The sequence below is a fragment of the Sebastes umbrosus genome, chromosome 18 (genome assembly GCF_015220745.1).
Source record: "Sebastes umbrosus isolate fSebUmb1 chromosome 18, fSebUmb1.pri, whole genome shotgun sequence".
Lineage (NCBI taxonomy): Eukaryota > Metazoa > Chordata > Actinopteri > Perciformes > Sebastidae > Sebastes > Sebastes umbrosus.
Window position 1 is genome coordinate 18,297,153 of NC_051286.1, and position 20,887 is coordinate 18,318,039.

Below are 20,887 nucleotides of genomic sequence, written 5' to 3' on the forward strand. Positions count from 1 at the left end.
ATTGGACAGAAAACGAATCAATACATGGAGTGGAAGGGCAGATGAGGAGCAGATACTCATTTCTGAAGGCGTTACATATCATGTAATATACAATATTGATGATTTTTTGTAAACCATGTCAATCATGTACAGCGCCATCATGGAATCCAATGACTACACTGTGCAAGAAATGACTAGCTTAAAGAAAAATACGTTAAACATTATTTCTGTAGTGAGATCTGTTCAGTATTTTAACCCTCAATAGTCTGATTAGGTAGATTTTTCCCCCAAAATGTAGTTTAACATGACACAAAATGGTCTTGTCTTTTGTCTGTGCTTCATATTATGGTAATAACATTTACATGTGGATATTTTTTGTGGATTTTATTTGGATTTTTGGCTATATTTGGGGGAAGGGAAGCAGTGTGCATTAATAAATAGCATGTAGAAAACACACCGTGTGTGTGTGGTTGAAGAGGAGATAGATGCTGCATGGATGGACAATAATCAATAGATGGAGTGCACAGCAGATGAATAGAGCAGATACTCATTTTTGAGGTAAACAGCCGCTCGATTATTGTGAGCAATTGAGTGTGTGATTGATTATTAAGCATACTCAGAGGAGACTACAGCAGAGCCACAGTGAGACTATACCATTCCTGCCGTTGGTCCAGAGGCAATGTTTGTCACGGTTGTGGAAAATTCATATTTTCTACTGTGTGAACCTATTCATATTGTGGAGCTGGAGCTCACAGTTGTTTAAGCACTGCTTAAAATGTTTCCCTTTGACTCGTGAAAGATAGAGTTTACTTAGCTGCTATCATATATTGTAAGGCTAGTTAAAGCTGCAATAATCACTATACTTGCAGCAGGCAGCTATTTTCATTGAAAAGCTCAAAAAAAAGAAATACTGTGTGCTATTGCTCAGCACCAAGCAAGAGAGACACACATTTAGTTTGCCAGAAAAATATTTAGTATGTATAGTATACCAGGATGTCCTACTGCATCCGGTTTTTGCAGTAAGCGAGCCAGCATGCTTTTCTGATTATTCTGACCCACAATCCTCTGCACAGCGGATATATGAGCACAGGGGTCAAAGTTCAACACGCAATGTTATGACAGAGTAGTATGTCCCAATTGTATGCATACTGTATGCAACAGTATACTTTGTATAGTATGATTTGGAACGCACCCACAGTTAGCGACTAGATGATGAACATCATGGCGGAGCATTCAGCAGCTAAAGAGCTATATGTTCTGCTAAGGAGTTGGTGGAGACCAAAACGGAGCTAAAAGGAGAGTGAATGTAGACTTTGATTCATTGGGTGGCCAGAAACACGACTCCAAATGAATGCTATGTTGCTCCGTATGCTAGGTGTGTACAAGGCAATGTTTGTTGTCGGCAAATCACAATCGGTTAGTTTCTTTGTGTAATTTTGTGACTCATATTCACCAAAGTCACACAATAGCACAAACAAACTAACTGGTCTGGTGGCTTTGGTGAGAGTAGATGGATACAATGACTTGAGTTCCCCATCAGAAAGGGCTGTCTGACGACAATGTAGACCGGTGGAAATATTCTAAATATGGCATACACTTGAACTGATATTGACTTTTTTAGGTGAGCCTTTCTTTTAGGTGGCTAAAATATGTTTTGCTGCCGGCCCCGTCTACAGCAGTACATCACTTTGGTTCCGTGCGGTAATTCCTGTCTGTTTCTCCAAACTAAGGGCGTGCTGACCGCCATACTGTAGGTAATACACTGACTATGGATAAGTACCTCATAAAACCTCACTCTAAAACACAGAAATTGTCCCTTTAAGACAGGTTTAACATATCTCAAATGTCTGCTTATGAGGTATCATTTTAGCTTATATTTAAAGCTGTACTAAATGACATAAATGCCATATTTCAACTAATTCTTAAACAGTAAAGAACACAGATTATTTGAGTTGTTAATTGTTTTATGTCCAAATTTGGAACTAATTATGTACCACATTTAATCATACAAGCAGTGATGTAAGTTAAAATGAGTTTTTGTGTCACAAGTTAACAAAATGAGCTTACTTTACAGCCACCCAGTATCCAGTGTGACTGTAATCTTATATAGAGAGTGCTTTAGTACATTGTGTGCTGAAAGGAATTACTGCCAGCATAGAATTGCTGAAGCCTGGATGTAATACAGTACATAGCGCAGTCATATTTATAAAGCTGAAAAGCATAAAATAGTCCTTGGGACTGTAATGTAAGGTAAGTGCGGAGATAGGTCTGGATACCCGAGACTACAAAGTATGTAACAGGATCTTGAAATGATGCTGAGCAAGAGAACTATAGATTACCAGCAAGGGAACATACGATGGAGAAAATGTAATATGATTACAGTGTATACGGGGATGTCAGAATAGTGAGACATAACGTGAAATAAATAGCAACCAATTCCAGCCATCCAGCCTTGATTCTTGTGCCATTTAGTGTAGTGAGTGATGCCTCTTTAAGTACACAGGAGAAAAGGTGAGTTCTTTATGGATTGGACCTCAGTAGACAGCAAATCATTGCGCACAACACTGGGCATCTTTATCTGCAGAGATGCTTTTGAAGGACTGCATTTCATAGGTTTTATACTCAAAGAGGAGTTGAAATTGGTGTTTAAATTGGCCGTGAGGGCATTAAAATAGGTCAGTGTATACCTCTCCTGTTATTTCTAAAGGCAATCTTCATTTTTGAAAGTCTTGGTGGAACTGGAGGACATGAAAGTAACTCATTAAAGAAGCAGCTTTTTCACTAGATTCATGGTATATCAGGAGTCTCTTTCAGGATGAGCATCTAACTAGATATCTTTCCAGGGAAGTGCCATACTGCAGGAATGACTGCAACAAAGAAAGGAATACTTGAGATAAAAACAGGACCTGGAAATGGAGAATTTTGAACAAGAAACAGGAACAGTCTGCGGTTCTTGCACCACAGATTCTGTCCTGGCTGGCGTCAGTATTCTGGCCTAATATTAGAACAAAACGAACACTTTTCCTTTTGAGCATTTGATCTGCAGAATCCTCAAAAGGGAGTCTGTCATTTTTCATCCAGATATGAATCCTGCATGATAACTAGAATATTCTTTCAGTACCGCAACTTACAACAACGCCGTGTTCACACAGTGACATAAAAAAAACACAAGTAGAGATGTGAGAACAGATAAGGCTCACACAGGTACGCACAGTACATACTCAGGCACAGACAGATCCGTGCGTGTATGCACATGTGCATGCACCAGGTATTTTGAGGCAACGGCTTTGTTTTTAGAAGTTAACACGTAAAAAGCTGGCACAATTGCCTGGGGGTTTGGAATCAGAGCAGCGCCTACGATTGATTCTGATGTTTGTCCACTCTCTCTGCATCTAAACGAGGACAGGAAACACATGTAAATACTGACAATGCAACCAAGACAGTCTCAGCACGTTCTTCTGGCTACTCAGCCTGGATTTATTGAATGATGTACCATACTAACAATAGCCTAACATTATGGCTATGTGTCTGTTTAAGCCATAGAAGTGGACGTAGTCACTGTGACGTCACCCACTGGTTTGAGGACTGCCGTTTTGAAGCCCCGAGTTCGGCATTTTGGCCGTTGCCATTTTGGTTTTTGACCGTTGTCATCTTGGTTTTTGACCGTTGCCATCTTTGTTTTTGGCCGTTGACATCTAGGTTTTTGGCCATCGTCATCTTGGTTGTTGGCCGTCGCCATCTAGTTTTTTGACCGTCGTCATCTTGGTTTTTGACCATTGCCATCTTGGTTTTTGGCTGTCGCCATCTTGTTTTTTTGCAACCAGAGGTGACTCGAGAGGGTGGAGCTAAGTACAACCAAACACTGAATAAGACATTTTTACCTGCGACCTACATGTTACAATTAACTTTCATGAACTGAAAGCACACTGTGAAAGGGTTAAAGTTGTAAGATGAAAACACTCCCAGACTGGACAATGTTGTATAGTAGCAACCTGTCAATCACAAGTTAGCCACAGCCTAAAGCATCCCCTGCTTTATGGTCTATTTAACTCTAAAGGGATCATAATTTACTAAATGAACATCATGCTGTATTGAAGAAGACTTGAAACTAGCGATTGAGACCATAAACTCATGTTTACAATGTTTACTGAGGTAATAAATCAAGTGAGAAGTAGGCTCATTTTCTCATAGACTTCTGTACAATCAGACTTCTTTTTGCAACCAGAGGAGTCGCCCCCTGCTGGCTGTTAGAAAGAATGCAAGTTTAAGGCACTTCAGCATTGGCTTCACTTTTCTGATCCAGAGGTAGCCCACTGGTTTAAGTGCACGTGCATGTGTAAGAGTGAAAATCACTGGTTCAGTTTTACAGATATGATTGCGGTAACACATCAGAGCTGCTTCTGCCAGCCTTGTTTTTTGTCTCTCTTACTGGTTCTGGCAGTTTGCTGACTCATGCCTCCTACATGCTGGATACTCTGTCTGACCAATGTGGCACTGTAAAATATGAATTCAACCCGTGAAACCTCACAGTAAAGCAGTTCAAGAAAATGAAAAAAAAGGGGGCAAAAATTGACAAAACCCATTCCTATGGGGAGTCTGAACTGAAGATGTTGTTCTTTAAACACTCTGTGAAAGGTTACATATCCAGCCTGCACACGTGGGCGTGACATTTTGATTTACATCCCTTTGCAAGCTGTGTGGGGAGTTTGTTTCCAAAGTGATGTGTCTTTGACGCTTTAGTTCATCTGTTGTGTGCGTCTGATAAAAAAAAAAAATCACCTTTTTTCACCTCTCCTCCTGCTGCTTTTTTATACCCTCCAGAAGAAATATATGGATACCCATACCACTGTTGAGCCATATAAGGAGAGAATAAAACAATGTCCTCAAAAGAAAAAAAATAAACAAAATGTACCCAGCAGAAGTTGAACATTTCAGGAAAGTCACAAAACAATAAAACAGCACAGTGTCTGAGTTGCTGGTGGGTACATTTTCATTACAGCAGGGGAACATTGCCAGTGCCAACGGCCCTTTCATTTAAAGATAGAAACCATCAGGGATCTAACAGATGTCAGAATTTTGACAGGGAACTCAGAGCTTCTGTTGAACATCCCATCGTCTGCAAAACAATAAAATAAGAAGTACAGATTTGGCACAGTCCCACGGAGCATTCGCAGTTTTGCATCGAGCCAGCCGCATCCCATGTCAGACATTGTGATCATCAAGTCCGACGATTAAGTTCCTCCTTTTGTGAGATCACATGAGCAGCGTTGCTCGTGCTGCAGAGAAGTCCCTGTTCATGCATATTTATATACACATGTCATGTTCTGATTGTGTGAGCGTTCAATTTGCATATGCCTCGCACATTGTCACTCTCTGTCTACCTGTTCGTCAGCTGCAAATCCTCATGATTACACGTTTATTTGCATCCGACCCACAAGTGAGGTGAATATGGTTCCCTCTAATTGCCTGCACTCATGTAGCTGCATGCTTCCCCTGTAGACCTATTATAGGGTGAACACATTTTGTACACTTAATCACCCACATCATGTTTCCATTCAAATGGTACAAAAAGAGAACACTTTAGCCAAGTGCTGTCCGTGCCAAACTGTGCTTTCATTTCCCATTCTCAGCAGGTGGTTTCTGAGGCCACCCATGCCGTATACAGTGCTGTTTATGTGTTTGATGGTGCCTGGCTACCCACGACTGAGCTGTAATGACATCACGGTCAACTGGCCCAAGCGTGTGTGGCCATGCAGGGGACAGGACGCGAGAGACGGTGACATTTAGAAGACACTTTGTTGAGCATTCAGCAATGTTGGTGGGTCGTCCGTAACATCAGAGCTGCTGTTTTTGTTTCATTCATCTCACAGATAGCAGCCTCAGCTCCCCTTGGTTGAGCTTTTTCACAGCTGCAGTGAAAGTCCATTACTCCCTCGCAATGTTAATCTCAACACTTCCTGCTGCTGTTTAACAGTAAAAGCCTTCCAGCGGTGCAGTATAGCTCAGCACAGGTATCCAGCCCAGGGGAAATATATAGTCTTTTTATCTATTATTTCTTTCACTGTTATGTAGGTTAACGTCTCAGTATGTCCTGCTGCCTGATAATATCTTCTATATAGCTTTTGCACATTTCTAATCACACAGTTTCTTCCTTAATACGTTGTGTCAGGATTGTTGCTCGAGTATGTTTTATAACCTTCATTTAGTGTATTATTAATATTCCGTTTTCTTTGATGTACGCCATTACTCGCTGCTGCAATGTACCAGGGATTCATGTTGTTTCATTGCATCAGATCGCATCAGAAGTAATCAAAGCGTGAATAGTGAAAGATATAGAACATGGGTGGGTTTTTTTTTTTCTCTGAAAATGAAAAGAACATTATAAGAGGAATGCTGCAATTTTTCATCGCTATGATTAAAGATTTAGAGAAATAGAACATGAACTTCAATTGTAGGTACGGCAGCAGTGCTCACTCTCCAGCTGCCAATTTTGTAAATTTCCTCTGCCTGTGATGATCCAAAGACAGACATCTTAAGTTGAATTGATTGGCCCTGACTTTGTCTCTCAGAACTACGGCAAAAATAGATTTTTTAGTGGATGCTTTGCAAGTTATTTGGTGAGACTTAATGCTTTCATGTACCCACCTGTTGCCGACTACTTTTCAATACCATAATTAGGCACTAATTAGGCAAATTGTTCAGAGTGCACCGCTAGACTAAGTTGTTGTAAAAACAATAAAATTACCAAACACAGCTGCTACATCTTTTTTTCAGAAATTGCTGGAGATGTAGGTGACATTTCTGAAAGAGAAAACTATATAAAACTGCAAGAAGTGCTAGTTGGCATTATGAGTGTGTGTGATAGGCTATAAGGAGATGCCATTATTTGTGTGGCAGTGACCTATTTTCAAAATGAAAGCTCACAATAGCACAGAACCTAGAAATTGTTTAGCCGGTTTGCTCAAAGATGATTGGACACCATTGTGCTTCCCAATTTTTGCAATTTTCTCTCAGGAAACATTGTAACCCTTACCAAAAAGAAGTTTATACAAGTGTGCTATTAGTGTACTTCTTTTAAACTTGAAATAAGAGAGTATACTTTCAGTTTACCTTTTATTTACTTATCAGATATACTTAACTAAAGTATACTTAAGTAAACTTGGCTCATACTGACAAGTATACAGAAAAGGCTAAGTATACTTGGCTCATACTTGTACTATCTTTTGATCAAGATATACTTAAGAAAATTATAAATTAGTGTACTTGTAGTATAAAAACTATTTCACTAGTAGTTTACTGAATATACTTTAAAGTGCACTTTCATAAACTATAAAGTGGGCTACAAGTATATAGAAGTATACTCGCAGTATAAAAACTATTAAACTAGTAGTTTACTGAGTATACTTTAAAGTGCTCTTTAAAGTACACATGACCAGAGCAGCCAATAGGAACGCTCTCTCAATAAACTGACCTGTGATTGGTCAAAGTCTCCCGTCACGGGCTAGATGTTGTTTAGTTTGGTAGCAGCGATGGAGGGCGGAGACGAGGGTTTCTATCAGCAACACTAAACTACCATGACAGCAACACGTGTAGAGGTGACAGGACGTTATTGACCACTTGGCCTCCATGAATGGAAGGAGAGAGAGGACGTTAGCTTCAAAGGTGAGTCTGTTTCTGTCTGTTTCCGTGTCTCTGCAGCTCTTCAGCTCCTCTCCAGAGGCTCCCTGTGGATTTATAAACATGGAAATAAATAACTGCTTTTTTGTTTACATTTTCATTTTTATTTATCTTTGTTGTAGGTCTAATGTACGAAGTTAAGACAGAGTATTAGGGCCACATCGAGGAAAAAATAAATAAATCTGAGATTTTGAGAATAAAGTCATAATATCACGAGAATAAAGTCAGGTTTATGAAAAAAAGTCACAATATTATGAAAATAAAGTCATAATATTATAAAGTAGTAATTTTACGTGTTATTTTCTTTTTTTCTCGTAAAGTTATGACTTTATTCCCGTAATATTACGACTTTTTTTCTAGTAACGTTATGACTTTATTCTCGTATTATTAAGACTTTTTTTCTCGTAAAGTTATGACTTTATTCTCGTAATATTATGACTTTTTTTCTCGTAAAGTTATGACTTTATTCTCGTAGTATTATGACTTTTTTTCTCGTAAAGTTATGACTTTATTCTCGTAATATAACAACTTTTTTTCTCTTAAAGTCATGACTTTATTCTCGTAATATTACGACTTTTTTGTTCTCGTAAAGTTATGACTTTATTCTCGTAATATTATGACTTTTTTCTATTAACGTTATGACTTTTTTCTCGTAATATTACGACTTTTTTTCTCCTAAAGTTATGACTTTATTCTTGTAATATTCAGATTTTTTTTCTCGTAAAGTTAGACTTTACTTTCATAATATTATAACTTTTTTTCTCGTAAAGTTAGGACTTTATTCTCGTAATATTACGGCTTTATTCTCATAATGTTACGACTTTTTCCTTGTAATATTATGACTTTATTCACTTATTTTTTCCCCTTAATGTGACCCTAATACTCCGTAGTAAATTTGCACTTTGGCCTCACTGCATTAGACTTATATACTATATACTTAGACTATAAACTGTGTTACCTTCATCTCAATGCTCAAATGTTGTGGCTCCAGACAGACTTCTTTTTTTTCTTTTCCCAAAATGGCTCTTTTGATAGTAAAGGTTGCTGACTCCTGCTCTAAGCTGTTTAAACCCCGCTGTGGATGTGTTGTTGACATGTTGAAGCTATACAACTTCACACAATAAGCAGGGGGGCAAAGCAAAAGTTTGAAATTTCCCATATTTTGTATTCATTAGTTGTTAATTTAGTTGACTGTGTAATTTGTGAATGTTTGCCTGGTAGTTTATTGTCAGTAGTGTGTTTTAGCCCAGTTCTGTTTGTGCTACATAATGAGTAATTAACTTTAATACTGTTGGTCTTGTGGACTATTTTTGTATGTTCAGCATACCAATAAAAGCAGTGTAAGTCATGTATTTGATGCATGCATTGGTACTTCCCCATGTGAACATAAACTTTAAAATCTGTTGATGAATAGTGTGACTTTTCAGCATTCAATACCAATGTGTACATGCAGCTTTATGGGTATGTTTATTTATTTTGCACAAATTAAGACTACACAAATATTAATATACAGTGCAGGAAGAGGCAAAAAACCCACAGGGCTTATATGAAGCCTCCACCTAGAGACACGATTAGAGCAGTGCTACAAACCTAACTTTGTTAACTTTGCTGGTGAAATGACAGTGTGTCCTACTTTACAGTATACCTTGTGTTTTTTTAGATGACCTATCAGACTGGGCTGTCTCACAATCTTGTCCTGTGCTACATCACAGCTAAAACGCTCGCTGTAGGTTCACAGTTAACTGGCACCCCTAAAACACCAGCTGGTCCCACTCTGACCCATGTAGTTTAAAGGGGACATATCACCGGCGATCGGCGCAACAATGCATGCTGGTTAGATTTGTGTCCGACTTGCTCTGACGTCATGCACACATGGGCAACGATAACCTCACAAGACCGAGGCGGCCTCAGTTTTTAGAGCCAGGCGCCGCAGTTGTTCTCCACCGACTGCAAGACCCAGGGCATGATGGGAAACACCTGGCTGTTGCCTGATCAAAGAGCTGATTGGCTCTTAGTTTTGACAACATACCCCATGTGTTGTAGAAAGTCCTAACTTTCTGTGTTATTGTAATATTTAACGCAGAATATTCGTCTCATGTTGTGCAATGACGGTTTAATCTGTCAACAAACTCATCTTGTGTGGTTGATAATAATAATAATTATATAGCACTTATCGAAAGGAGCAGTAATTACAAATTAAGACAGACTCAAAAAGAATAAAGGATATAATACAAAACCAGATTCACACAGATTTCCATAGCCTTTCTTGTGGAAATTATTTCATCACTTTGATATATTACAGATAAAGGGTGGGTGATATGGAAAGTTAAAGCAATTATAACGCATTAACACAACGTCGTTTGAAAGCCACTAATTTCTTTAATGCAACTTGCGATTTTTAGGTTGTAGCGGGCTCAGTTTTAAAGCTGGAGTGAGGACAGTGGTATCATATGAAACTAGAAAAAACATAATCCATTGGTACCAACCATGTCATACTAGCTTGTTGCAAAGGAGGCTAAATAATGCAATGAATTTATGCTAAATTTTGGCGAGGAAAAACTGGCATAGCCATTTTCAAAGGGGTCCCTTGACCTCTGACCTCAAGATATGTGAATGAAAATGGGTTCTATGGGTACCCACGAGTCTCCCCTTTACAGACATGCTCACTTTATGATAATCAATCTAGTCAAATCAACACACTGACCGCTATTGTTGCCTGTTGGGCTGCAGTTTGCCATGTTATGATTTGAGCATATTTTTTTATGCTAAATGTAGTACCTGTGAGGGTTTCTGGACAATATTTGTCATTGTTTTGTGTTGTTAATTGATTTCCAACAATAATTTAATACATACATTTGCATAAAGCAGCATATTTGTCCACTCCCATGTTGATAAGAGTATTAAATACTTGACAAACCTCCCTTTAAGGTACATTTTGCACGTATACAAAATATGTGACTAATTTGCGATTAATCGCGATTAACTATTTTAATCGATTGACAGGCTAGTTATTTTATAATTTGATAGTAAATGATACAGTAACATTTTTGGAAATTACAGTTGGGAAGCGATTCTTTTGAAGCCAACAGCATCATCAGCACACAGTTGTGTCCAGTTACTGACAACACAGGGATGGGTGGCTCCATAGTGTTGCTCAGTATAGCACAGATTAGCGGTTCATGTTCCCTTGACTAAATGTCTGGAGTTAACGAGTCGTGTAGATTTGCACTGTGCAGTCATCCAGCGTGTTGCTGTGGTTGTTTCTGTCGTTAACATCTGATCGCTTGAAAAAAAAAAAAAAAACCTTATCAGTTTGCAACACCTGCCTTTGTAACATTAATTGACATTTCTAATGTTCTGTTAAATTAATGAAGCTGACCTTTGTGACATCATACGTATATTTATAAATGGAACATAATTTTATTACACTCTGAAAGTTTTAGCTGACCAAAATAGCCTTTTAATCTTCTCGAGTGGAAGCGATAAAAGAAAAAGAAAAATCCTCTTTTATACCAAAAAAAAAAAGCAAAAAAATCTTCTGTCTGTAAATATAGACACCATAATGAAAAGATGAGTGCCGTATGCCGTTTTCTCTATGATGGCTATGCAGAGTTGGATTCTTCAAAACGGTCAAGAGGTGTCAGAGCACATACTATCTATGGCTGTTTAATTCCTTCTGAAGCAGCTTCCTCGAATTGTCTACTTCCAGTGTAACGCAAGCTAATCCTTACACGCTTGTCAAGTCCCCACATTGTAAAGCTGTGTCTTTTGCTTGGAAAGCTGCCGCATTAATTCAGTCTCACCTTATTCCGTGAATGGGAAGGCATTAAAAGTCTCCCAAGTCCCTCATCCCTTTTGTGCCACTCTCCAATGGCAATACCCGAAGTATGAATAGAAATGTTATTTCGGTAATTTGCCAAGAGTCACATTCAAAGAAGAGGCTCGATAAAACACCCTGCTCTTGAAGAAACCCTGAAGAACAAGATGATTACATATTCTCATGTGTGCACTGGCTGTTCTTGTCAACTGATTAGATAGTTTAGGCAACAGCAGACTCATTTTATGAGGCACAAAAGGGCCATTTACATTTTGTTATTGCATCCAAGGGTCATAAATGTCACTTGGGCATGGTTAAGCTTTTACGGATTGGTTATTTTCGAGGGGTTATAGTCCAAAAAATGAAGTTTATAAGTTTCCAAATGGACATAAACCTTTTAGTCTTGTTTTTAATTTGAGATGTAGACATTTTTAAGATAAGCCGGCAACTAACATTTGTTCGTGTTGTTGCTCCGATTACAAAAATATTTATGGAGAGTATGAATGCTGAGCCGTAACTTCACAGTCACAAATTTTAGCTCCGAGGAGGAAGATGCTATGCGCAAATGGGCTCTAATTGCTAAAGTCTTTTCTGCGTTGCTCTCTCAATGCTTCATAAATATTGTTAGTTATTTCCAGTGGATCTCTCCTTATTGAACTGATGTGTGCGTGTAGTGAGGAATGGCTAAAGCAGATCAACAGAGTTTTCTTGTCAACAGTCTGATTACAGAGTGATGATCACGCCCGGCAGAAGTCCCAATCCGGTCAGGTGCACTCAAGGCTGAGCACTAAAGAGGAGTCGGGCTGTAATTTTTGGTCGGGCTAATGGGCTGTTTCTCACCTCTGCAGAGCATAACTCTGCCATCTGCTGCAGGGAGTCTCTCCGAGCGCCTCGCCCCTCTCTCTGGAACAGGGAACGGACAAATGGCAACCTGAGAGCGGCGCTCAGCAGCTGAGTACATGACTGGGCGCACATGGACTCTTTGCTATTCTCCCTTGCCTCATCCTAACTCGCCTCCCCTTCTCCTCCTCCTTCTACCACCTTTTTGTCAGTTTTAAATCACAAATTTGCCTCAAGGGTGTTTTACAATCTGTACAGCACGGACCACTCCCTTCCTTAAACCCAGGATTCGGATGAGGAAAAGAAATCCTCCAAAAACAACTTTTAACAGGGAAAAAACATGGAAGAAACCTCAGGTAGAGCGACAGAGTAGGGCTCCCTCTTCTAGGACAGACAGACATGAAGTAGATATGCAATAGATTCTCTTTTCTTAGTTGTCAGAAATGTATTATCTCCGGATAAACCCCTTGAGATGTTTCATCTTGTTTTCAAGAGGGTCCCAAATTGTCCAGTTTGTCCTTGAAAAACATTGGCACACAGTCGTAGGCATGCACAATAGGGGTATAACGATACGTTTTTACAACGGTACGTATCACTTTCCATGGTTCTGATATGATTCAAGGACAATATTTGGCTCATAGAGCGATATGATACGATGGGATTCAATGACTTGAAATCGATACAGTAACTTTTCTTTTTTGACAAAAATTCAATCAGTGTGACTATGAAATAAATACAATACTTGACAGTACAGGTCAGGATTTCTCAAAGCTTTTCCTTTTATTTGAAAATAATAAAAGTGCAACTTCAGCTCCTTTAATTCTCAAGATACAAGGCAGTGCAATATTTAACAGAAAAATAAAATAAACCAACTTCTATTCAAGTTAAATGAACAGTGGTTTAATCTGCTGCTTCTGTTCTCATTTTCAAAGCAAATGGTAGAGCAATAATATTCAACAAAAAATAAAATTCAACCAACTTCTCTTCAGGTCTAATGAACAATGTGGTGTAACCACCTGCTTCTGTACTCATTTTCAATAGAAACAGTAGAGCAATAATAGTGGCGTCTCAGTAGGTGCGTGGAAAGACTGGTCGTGTGGCCTTTGCATATCATGCAAACGAGGGATTTGTCAAGGACATCTCCCTTTTTGCAAAAAGCCAAAATGTTTCCACACGCTGGACCTCAAAAGCGGCTTGAAAATCTCTCGCTCGTCTGGCTCTGGCTCTGCCTCGCCATCAGCCATGCTTCAATTTGTTGTCGTCTTTCTGAGATTGGCGCTGCTGGCGCATGTCTGACATCATACGCAGGGAGAGTGAACCGGAGGGACGTTAAACAATTCTTTATTATTAAAAGTGCTAAAAAATACATCCATATATAACGTTTGTCGTGCTTAAATACAAGGTGCAAATTCTTAGTATCGATACAATCGATTATTTACTTTGGAAATTTTAGATGGATTTAAGATTCAAGATTCAAGATACCTATATCGATGTAGTTGGATCGTAGGAATATAAATCGATACATCAATGTAGTAGATGAATCATTACACCCCTAATGCACAAGCATACTGATCCTTCTTTAAACTTACAAGCTTGAGTTTGTTAGAAATGAAATGATTAATTAAAGGTCTTGAAACTACATATAGACTGCAACCTTCTCCGACAAAAGCCAAGCAATTTAACACACTTGCAGTATATTTTTCATTGACAATAGGTGGGTGTTATTGGGTCTTTATCACTACGAAAACTGTCCAACAAAACTTCACGACATGCTCCTCCTCACTTCTCCATCCAGTAATTTTCTCTAACTTGTCACAGACGTCTGAACTCTAGCCCCGCGCAGGCATCTGCTTTGTGCCTCGGCCCACTCTGTCAAGTCTTCTGCGGTGAGCACAGATAAGCAAACCTGGGAGAGATGGTATCGGACCGCTGGGTTCAAGAAACTGACAACTCCATCACCCCTAGTCAGATCAGAAGGGACCTGGAGAGCAATGCATATAGAGCAGTTTGAGATGAATCCTTATGATTCGCTATATGGCCATTATGCTTCTCTGCGTGACGCTTTACACAAGATATAACTGCATCCGAGATTATAGGCTGTATGCAGGCTTTGAATAGATGAGGGGGAGGGGAGGCATTTATAGCTAACAGTCTGACATGACGCCCTAATGTGCTGCAATTCGTCTTGGTTTCTGTATCTGTTAGTCACACATTTACTGTATTGTGGATGTTTGATTGCAGATCATCTGAAGAAATAGAGGTTAAGAAGAAATTAAAAACCTCATGCATTTCACAAGGCCACATTTGCCATTCAGGGCTGCACGATTATGGCCAAAATGCAAATCACGATTATTTTGATCACGATTATTTATCACAATTATTCTTGATTTTAGTGTCAAAATTGTTTTTATTGCACTTTCACATTAGCACTGCTTTCACATTCCTGTTATGCTACTCTCCTGCTAATGCAGCCTACAAATCTTTGCATCAAAATAAAAACTTGTCCATATTCACAGTGCATCTCCTATAAGCAAAATATAATTAAATTGTATCAAAACTTTTTTACCCCAAATTAAATCAACAGAGCACTGCTTTCACTTTCACGTTGTGCTACATTACTTCTAATTAACAAATGTTTTTGCATAAAAATAAGACTTAAAATAAGGTTCTTCTTCACCTGAATTCAGTGCATTTACTACTCTGGAATGCAGCCGCAACATTCAGCAAAGTTTTTCACAGGCTGCCACTGGAGGGTGCTTGCGCAGCGGCATGACAGCTCCCCAAAAGTGAAGCCAAAACATCTGGATCGCCCCCTGGCGGCTGGCTGTTAGTTTAGTGAGCGCTTGATTAGATATGCAGCTTTCTATGAGCAAAGACACGCATTTTAAACGTCAATATTGCAGTCGATCATGTTCATTTAATTGTGGGAATCAAAAATCGTGATGACGATTATATATTCAATTAACTGTACAGCCCTAGCCATTCCTGCCTGGATTAATTTATTAGGAAGCAGCTTTTAGTGCCTCTGTGACCTAAGGACAGTGGCAAGGTGAAATGCAGAAGGTTACGCAACTGCAGGTCAGTCCAGGAGAAGAAAATTACAACAATTTAGCAGAGTGACAAGCCAGGCCTGGAGGCACGCAGCCAGATCACTCATGCTCCCTCATGTATGACAGCCGGGGCACACTGCCCTCTCCGCCGCCTCAGGAATACGATAACGACTGCACATTGTGTGTCTTTGTGTGTGCATCCACATGATGTGTGAGTGCAAACTGTATGCACACAGGCTGTGTTTATATGCATACGCTGCTTAAGCAAGACTCGGCCGGCGCCGCAGAACAAGAAGTCATGTTTCCTGTGATGAGCAACACAGGCAGACGATTAGGCATTGTTTTTGTAATACGGTGGCGTCCTGCCTCCAGCCTGCAAGCCGCGGCTGAACACAGAGGCATCTGTATCCGCATCCTCTGCGTAGTCTGAACATGTACTTGGTATTCCTGATAGGACTAGAGCTGGCTAACTGAGCTTTCCTGGCAGTCTGGCAGATCTGCAGAACGCAGCTCTGTGGTGGTACATTAGAAACAGAGTAGCAGCACAAAAAAACAACAGCAGCTCTGCATAGGCTCTGAGTCAACTAAATGGGCTGTGTGTTCATGACAGGAGGAGAATAATTGGTCCAATTTATGCCGTGTGGATTTATGGCAAGCTGTCGCACATTTGGTGCAGGCCTTCATGTCTTTTTTTTTTCTCCTTCGATTTGTCATTGATGTGTCAGGGGGCGAAACAAATGGGAGCGCATAAACATGTGTGACGCTTTTGAATGTTGTTGCCGGAAGAAAAATAGAAAAGATCTGTGTTTGTGTGCAAACAAAATTAAAGTAATCACAATATTTTTATCTCGCCATTAAACCCTGCGAAACAGCCCAAATGGAAAAGATGGAATTGGGTTTATGGCGACTGCAACAGAAATCAGAAAATGTCATCAGCATGATGGCGCATATACTCATATCATTTCAGTGTATCCCCGGGCCAAGTCCAACTTAACTATACTGTGATCCTGTCGGTTGCATATGGGTTGCGTCTTAGGTCTTTCTGTCCTGCTAAGTTCAAGGAGCGTTAGCCTGAGAGATCAATGACATGTACTCCAGTGGAAGCAAGAGAGAAACGCAAATCCATGTACTCCTACCGGCAGACATGAAGCATAATGTATTCTTCCTGCAGACTTATCTGTATCAGTGCATCTATCAGTTCAGTTCTAGGCTGCCAATTTGAAATAAGTGGAGAATATTTATGTTGCAGTGCATTCATGTGCATGTACATTGGCTATGCAAATGCAGGCATAACGCAAGCATGATAAGCTCCCCTCTGAATTCTGAAAACTCCCAACAAGGTATTTTGAATGTAAGAATTTGTGTGTGGCAGGAGCTGCAGTGTGCACAGACAAACATGATGATTATAGGGTTATGTTTACATTTAGGGTTAATCTTTTCCTTGAGGTTTAAATTAATCTATTATTCCATTAATATCTATTATAATAGGGATTTCCCTTTTCAATCCGAATGTACAGAATTGGGGCCAATCCAGGGATGCTTTGGTGGATCATGTATGTTTACACAGCTTTCAATAATGCCCCATCATGCTGAATTATTACACACTGGAACTATACAGCTTTCTGAAGTAGTTGATGATGAGTGAAGCACAGACCATATGAAATTAATAAACTGCAGCTAAGAGTTTCAACTGGAGACAGTTTAGAGGTTAAAGTTTTGCAGTTGCTGTTGGTTGAAAACTGTATTTTGTTCATTGTGGAGATGGAGAGAAGCAAACCGTCAAACAGATCCACATCGTACACTGGGATAAATCATCATGTTTTGGTGATTACTATTTCTTTTGATAAAATATTGCCCTCACATGAACGAAAGATGCTCCAAACTTTGCAGAATTGCAAAATTATGTGGGGAAAAGTTGTAGAGGTGAAAGACACTTTCTGAATTTTGAAACCGTCATTTTTATGTTCCCAAACCAAAAGCCTTGAAGGTGCAATGTGTAGTACCGGACCACCTGCTCCAAAGAAATAGGGGGGCAGCATTTCACCTCTACTACTGGGTCCATACAATCTGAATTTACAGTTCAGTTATGAAATAAAAGCCAACTACTAACTGCTGAAACTCTGAGAGCCGGTCAAAATAATACTGTTATCTGACAATTTTCATGTGCGGTGTCGGCCTATATAGTTTAGCCATCTGTGTGGTTGTGCCACTAACCGGGGGGCTGTATGGTCTGTGTACGTTTGGTTATTGGATTAAATCCAAAGTGGCAGAAACGAGAAAATGACGCCCACTTTCATATCGTCTTCCCTGCGGGCACGGCAGCAGTCAGCACTCGGTAGCTCCGAGAGACGGACGCCCAGTCAGCGGCCGCAGCAACTCGAATTCAGCAAGCACAAACCTCAGCGGTGGAAGTCACAGCGGTCTAGTGGAGTGCTGGGTCTAACCTGTGCCATGGCAGCAACAGAAAGTTTGCTGACACAGCGGGGAGTCTGGGCGGTCCCTCGGGATCAGACCTCTGGTGCTGGGGTTTACACTGGCTGAACTGCTAACGGGGTTATGTCCGGAGCAGCTGCACGCTCTACTCCCGGCAAGCGGGGAGTACTACTTTGCTACTTACGATTTAATCGAATAAACAAACTATCAAACACAGACCATGGATGTATTATTGACAAGCCCTCGGTGCAGCTCTACTTGGACTGAGGGCAGTAACTCACTGTGGTATTACAAGAAAGTACGGGCAGGACCTCGCTGGTTGGCAGTAGATCTCTCTGCAGCACAATGCATTGTCGTATTTGGCACAAGATCAAAACTGTTATTTCTTCACACTCTTTTGATAATGATAATTCATTTTTTGAATGTTTTTAAACTAAAAATTCTGGTCACATCTTACACGTTGCACTTTTTTGAATGTTCAAACAAACTCTCTCTGAATTAATTCTTCTAAATATGCTAGATCTTCTAAATTAACTTTTTATTTTGCCCCCATGGCTCAGTTGCTGTATTGCTGCTTGCAGCTGTAATTTTATTGCTTCTCATGTGGGCTTCAGTTCTGCTACAGTTTCCTTGAGCAAGACACTTGAATATCAGCTCCAGAGATCATTTCCCAAATGAATGTCTCATTACAATTAGTTTTCTGTCGCAAAAATTAACCTAAATGTCTGAGAAACGAATAAAGTAATGCCTTTTTTTATTTTAATAAAATCGTTATGAGGACTAAACTCTATTCAAATACTGAATTAATTTCACACTATGCAAAGTACAGGGTGTAAAGAAAATACAGTAGCTTACATTTCTTGTACCGTCTACACGTGTTCTCATTGACCTGGGCATGCTTCAGTTGCACCTTTCAAACACCTAACCATCCAATGACAGCTTGCAGGAATATGAAGCAGTGCTGTGGGAGACAGCCTGGGAACCATTGATGGCTGCTGAAGTGGAAATATGGAACTTTCCCTCTGTTCTATCTCTGCAGCCTGAACAGGATAAATTGTAGGATTCATACTGAGAGTCTCACCTTCGCCCACATCACCGGGGCCTGCTGCTGCCGCCGCTTCCTTTACAGAAGCTCCTCGCATCGATTGCTCTGATATCCCTCTGCACCCGGCGCTCGGTTGAAACCAAGTGGTTTTTTTTCCCACAGAAGAATAATAAGAGGCACAGCGGAGGGGCTGCTGGAAACGGCAGATGAAAAGAAACACAGTTCAGAGAGAAGGTCGTCTGTAGACCCCGCACACCTTTTTAAAATAGCATGTGATCGCTGCATCACATGGGCAAAACGGCAAACTCAGTTGCGGGGAGATGCATTGATACATTTTCTTGCCCCCTTCAAAGACACACAAAACTCGATTGTTGTTGTTTTTTCCTCGAGTCTTTTTCTGCTCTCAGCATGAAGCGTGTTCTCTCATTCCCCGGGTAACGCACACAGCACTCTGACTTCCTTCCTTCCATTGGCCCCAACACACCTCCCATTTCTCATGTCTTGTCGGTGACCTTTCCTTAGCTGGGGAGCACAATGGTTATTTCAGTAATAACTAGGCATCATTCAAGGCTACACTCTCCGCAAACACCGCCAAGACTGTTTTCAAATTGTCGGTGTGGATTCAGCAATCCCTTTGTTTTTAAGCATTCAGTTTTCTTGCTGAAGTACAAGAATGTGGAGATTTAAAGGCTGCGAGGTTGTTAGAGGGGAGTAGCAGATGGATAAAGACTGTGTATTGAGTGGCTCCAGGAAATTAAAACTGTCTTTATTACCTCTCATTCTCAGCCTCTACCACCCACCCCCCGCACACACAACATCCCACTATTACCACTACAATACAACCAAGCGTGGAAGCTCCCAAAGCTCAGACATAGAGAGAGAGAGAGAGAGGAAATGTCAGGATTATATGAAAGCGTGAGCCGTAATGAGATGATAATGGCTTCTCCCATGCTGACGAGTTGACAGAAGGATGAACAGGCTTCTGGGATGTTGCTGTCAATAACCTGCTGAAGCAGATAAAATGACATTACAGTCAATTAGCTCTCGAGTTTGCATGGATGCATCCTGTAGCACCGCATTTGGTAACGCAACACTTGAACCCCCGCAGATCGCGATGAGAGCGGCCAAACATGTTTTACATGCTGTAAACAAATTAGCAGCGTATAGTATAATAGCACATTTTAAACATTCGGGCAAAAGCCACTAGAAATGATGTTTTGGTGATGGGTAAAATGGAAACTAATTGCTGCTGGCTTTGTAGTTGTCCTTGATATAGAGCATATTTTTTATGCCATTCAAAAACCTAATGAGCAGTGGACTGAACATAACACATCTTTGACAGTGTAGGGTGAAATATTTGATTATAACACTTCAGTGAATGTCTTGCCTTTCACTTGTGCAGAAGTGTTTACGCAAAAGCTTGTAGGGAATCATTTTTGTTTTCTTTAATGAAAATTACCAAAGCCTCCTTTTTCACTACCACTGAGCTTACAGGCTGTATTTGTAACTGCCCACTACATACTACTGACGAATTGAGTATACAGTATACAGTATACAGTAAACAATACATACTGCCTTCCTGAGTAGTAAGCAGCATGCAATGGTTAAAGCGATGTATTTTGCAGTACGCTAGACCAGGCATTATCCTTTAAACCAGCTCTTAAAACTCTGGACAAAAAAACAAACTCGTACCACTATTGCAATATTATCAAAAAATACAACTTTGATTTTGTTGTTTATGTTTGTTTGTTTACTTTATAAGATACTGCAGGTTTAAACTATTTATTCTAACAGTTCATAGTGAAAGAAGACAAACAGGATCATCAACGAGGGGAAACGGTAAATATAAAACATTGATGGACAAAATGTACGTTACTCAAACTGCTTTTTCAGTTACAGCAACAAAACAGTGGAATGATCTCCCTACAGATATTAGCGTAATGTTAAAAAGGTCAAGTCATGTTGTCTCCGCAGCTATCTCTCTGCTCCGTCAGAGACAGCTCTTTTCCTTTTAGCCTGCAGGCGATTTTGAAGCTTTTCAACTCC

At 40.0% G+C, this 20,887-nt stretch overlaps 1 protein-coding gene across 2 annotated transcripts in view; it reads left to right on the top strand.

The window, feature by feature from the left end:
* The first annotated feature begins 7,500 nt into the window (after nt 1-7,500).
* Nucleotides 7,501-20,887, top strand: part of LOC119476717 (MAM domain-containing glycosylphosphatidylinositol anchor protein 2-like) — a 312,808-nt gene continuing 299,421 nt past the window's right edge. For both annotated transcript variants that reach the window (XM_037750166.1, XM_037750167.1), the window contains exon 1: nt 7,501-7,641. The gene's annotated coding sequence lies outside the window, so the exon portion shown is untranslated. The remainder of the gene's footprint in view (nt 7,642-20,887) is intronic.